General features: G+C 33.7%; 1 long non-coding RNA gene across 2 annotated transcripts; it reads right to left on the bottom strand.

The window, feature by feature from the left end:
* Positions 1-879: 879 nt before the first annotated feature.
* LOC107474350 (uncharacterized) lies at positions 880-3,729 on the bottom strand. 2 transcript variants are annotated; one of them, XR_008006135.1, is made up of 7 exons: positions 3,491-3,729; positions 3,344-3,411; positions 2,797-2,885; positions 2,539-2,708; positions 1,727-2,409; positions 1,306-1,450; positions 880-1,175 (listed from the first exon to the last, which is right to left on the bottom strand). It is a non-coding gene; the product is annotated as an uncharacterized LOC107474350 (long non-coding RNA). The 2 variants fall into 2 exon arrangements; XR_008006134.1 differs by having other exon boundaries at positions 3,344-3,729.
* Between the last annotated feature and the right edge of the window lie 555 nt (positions 3,730-4,284).

The raw sequence follows: 4,284 nt of genomic DNA, 5'->3' as shown, positions 1-4,284 counted from the left end.
AATCATGATGATCAACTAGAAGATGGGTGTGAAAATAAGATATTGGATCCCGGATCACAACATGAAGACCAATTTTGGGAGCTCATATCTTGGGGAGAACCTCACCCAAGTTTGGTGAAGATGGTTGGAAATTCTGTCAACCAATTGAGAAGCAAAGATCCTTGGAGATTCAAGGATGAGTACAAACATAAGCCACCATGAAAATAAGCTCCTCAAAATGTCCAACTTAAGGACTTAAACTAAAAGTGCTAGGTGGGAGACACCCCACCATGGTAAACTCTTTCCATACTCTTTTAGTTTTGTTAATAAGTGAATTGAGTTGCCATTGTAGGTAGATTCTCATTTTCATTTTTATCTTTTGTAAAAATATTCTGAGCCAGAGCCTCAATGATACTACCGAAAAATTTGGAACCTAAAAGACAATTTTTCATAACCATTTGTTAAAATACCAAGATAATTATGGATTAGATCACTTAAATAATCAAGCAACATTCTAATTGTTTTAATATGAAAGCTAAAAGAACTATATAATCTAAAATGAAATAAATATACTTTTACCAGTCCGATGAGTATGATGTAAACCCAACTACAATAGAATAGGGGAAAGGGAAAAATGATGCCATGCAATGGGAGTGTAAATTTGCAAAATTAAATAATCCTATAATCAACTCCTACCTTGTGCATACAAGTCATTGGCCAAAATCAAACTCTTAAATGAAACCCTGATTTGTAACAGATTAGTCTTTAGTCTGTCAAATTGAGATAATATCCTAACAAGTTAAGATTAATTAAATCATTATTTAGTTGGGTGTTAACTCTGATGCATAATTCCTAGGACCCATATCAAATATTGGCAAATGTGCTTTTCTTTTCTGTGCATTGGAGCTAGGGGGCAGAGAAAATCTGTCAGATAACTAGGTTATCGAATACCTACGTATCATAATTCTTTTGTTCAAATTAGGATAGTTAAAGAAGAAATGCTTGGATCACTCAAGCGACATATAGTACGAGAAAGCCCAAACTAAAGGAATACTTATGCTAATGACATTCTGAGGAATTAAAATCCAGAATGAAAATTTACAGTTGAAACTCTACAATAAGGTTCTGATTCCTACTCGATGCTGTGGTAGAGGCGGTCTCTTTTCCAATATTTCATAATGTAGAACAAAGTTATCCTACAAGGATGTTTTTTTTTTTTCATTAGAGGCCTAAAAATAGGATCAGGGATAAAAGGAAAACAATAAACATTGGACCACGAGAAATCATTTTAAGAACACTACGAATACTATTATGTATAAAGCTAACCTTGTGAACAGTTTCAAATGTGTTTGGATCGAAACAGTGATAAGATCCTCTCTCGTATGTGTTCGTTTTAACAAGCGGCTCCATGTTGGGAACTCTTATAAACCAGAAACGATTCTCTTTGTGATAATAACATCCTCTATTGTGCCTGAAACCAACAACCACCTACCTTGTTAGAAATTATTAATCAGAGAAAAACAATTTAGATTTTAATTCAGGATTTCCTGCCAATATAAGTTTTGCTATATGAATACTTAAAATCCGTGACTGATAAACAAAGAAAGGTTACCAAGTATTGGCTAATTTAACCATTAATTTCTCCTAAATTGTAACAATCCCAGTAGAATTTGGAAATAAGCCCTAACCACAGAAAAATAAAATATAAATAACAAAAAAAAGGATAAATTAGAGGGTATGTGCATACAGCTCATTTAATTTGCAGCATATAATTGTGCTTCGTCTTTGGGCATGTTGCAACCAAGGAAAAAAAAGTGGTTAATTATAACACTAAGCAAGCCAATTAGAAATCAAGTAAGATGTAATTGCAAACCTATAGAATATGTAAAACAATGTTTCCACCAAAAACTTTGAAAAGTAACCTTGCTGCATCATGCAATAAGCAGTAAGCCTAATGAAGGATTTGCAAATAAAGAAATTGATTCTATAGCATAATTAAAAAACCACACATGTAAGCAGGGGGCTGCTTTGCGTAATAAAATTGTGGCACATTAAACTCTAGATCACCCTTTGCAGGTTCATCGGACCATAGAGACCCAAATGTCTTGTGTAGATTTTCAGATGAATTCAAATTTAATCCAAGTGTAGTAAGATCAATTCCAAGTGCAAGAGATGTCAAGTCTGGATCACTCATCCTGATCACACTTAACAAGCCAAGCAAACCAAATGGATATGGTGTGGATTGTGTAGTTTGCATAGCTTTCATGCCCTGATCCCAAAATGACTGATTTACGGTTGACATTTGAAGGTAGAACTGCGACTGCTTCTAGTTCTATTGATACTGCTGGAGGATTTGGTCATACTGACCCATACTAGAGACTGTATTTGGAGAATTTAATGGCCTTAATCCGACCCAGGAGGTCCACTTGCCTAAAACAAATCCAAAAGTGGTTAGGATGTCTGAAATCTTACTTCATAATGAATATTAAACTCAAGCAAACTAGAGAAAGAACAAAGCTTATTCATTACAACAGCAATTAAGAGAGTTTGCAGACCTACAAATGATAAGTTGAATGCGTAGATGGAAAAATATCTTATCCATGTAGATGGAGAAGAACCTGGTTATTTATAGATGAAAATGAGACTCCACCACTACTCACCGAAGGAGCATGTTGTTGTACGATGTGATGAATATGTTCCCCCAAGCTAAAACCAGCAGGCCTCCCCATCTACATATTACAAGGATAGAATAATAAGTGAGGAATACATACATACATATATATAAAGATTTCTTAGTCTTTTAAACATACAACTCACCGAGAAATGTTAAGATTGCATCATTGGTACAGCATTGTCATGAAGCTATTCTTTCTGGTGCATATCCATAGCATAATCAGCATTGCCACCTGTAAAAATAAATAATATAATATGGTTACTAAATTAAAGATCTGCGAACAAAGGTAACCAAAAATAAGGAGAATCACTAAGTTGTCATTTACGAGACATCTTAGCATCCTCTCTAGATCTATAACTGATCATTCAATCACTTGATGAGATACAAACCAGGAAACCATATGCTTATTTAACACCTTAGACGACTTACAATATCAGAATATAATAAACAAAGCAATAAAACCAAGCACCAAAGGAACTAAGGTAGATATGCACGTAAATCCATAAAACTTTCCACAAGAGAAAGTGTATAATTCAGTCTACAACTCAACTCTATAAGAAGAGACTCTTTATACAACAAATCACAAGGCAACTATACAAAAAAACTATTTGATAACATAAAACAGCCAAAATTGCTAGAAAGAAATGTATAACAGCCAATCAGATCACATATCTTTTCCAGTTACTACACCTTTAAATCCTGGCAAAGCTGGGAAATCTTCGTTTGCACCCAATTGTCCTTGAGGCCCTCCAGCAGACCTAGGTCGACTAGTCAGTTGAGGGAAGTCATTCATGTCAAAAGGAGAATTATCACTCGAGTTTACATCATTCAACATACCCATAACATGGCTTTGTAAAAGTGGACCACCAGCATTGGGATAAGAGTTCCCTAGCATTGAAATCACTTACGGAGATCCTGAATCAAGAAGCTCTTGTTACCACAAAGAAATACTTCAAAACCTATCGTAAGCTCAAATCAAGAAGCTCTTGTGACGACAGTGGCGGCGATGTTTTGGAGGACGGAGACGGCACGACAGACGGAGAGAATGGGGAACTCAATGAGGCAGTTATGCTCGGGTGGCGACGACGGCGACGACGGCGACGACGGCAACGGAACGGGGGAGGAGATACAGAAAAATAGGGTTCATTGTTTGGGAGCATGATTTGGGGAAGAAGCCAAGATTGGATTTTTAATATTTTATTAAATTATAAAATTATATATCTACTTTGGGCTATAATTTAATTACCAATAGTTTAACCATAATTAACATAGCAACCAATTAAAGAATGACATGTCACAAAAAATAATATACATGTTATTATAAGAAGTATAGAATAGAAATTCTACCTTATAATAAAAATAATACAAGCGACGTGGCCTTTTTTAATTCATTTTTTTAATAGCTTAAGCCAAAGAAAAGAAAATAAGTAATAATAATAATATAGTAATAATAATAATGATAACAATAATAATGATAATAGTATAATAATAGTAATAATAATAATATTAATAATAACAATAAAAATAAATTAATTTTTGTCTATTATAATATTTTTTGATAAATAATTTAAACTTAATAGAATAAGTCATAATTAAATTAAACTTTAATAATTATAAAATTTTATTTGATT

The sequence above is a fragment of the Arachis duranensis genome, chromosome 2 (assembly GCF_000817695.3).
Source record: "Arachis duranensis cultivar V14167 chromosome 2, aradu.V14167.gnm2.J7QH, whole genome shotgun sequence".
NCBI classification, from domain to species: domain Eukaryota; kingdom Viridiplantae; phylum Streptophyta; class Magnoliopsida; order Fabales; family Fabaceae; genus Arachis; species Arachis duranensis.
Note: the sequence above shows the minus strand (reverse complement) of the source record. Positions and strands in the feature narration are given on the sequence as shown.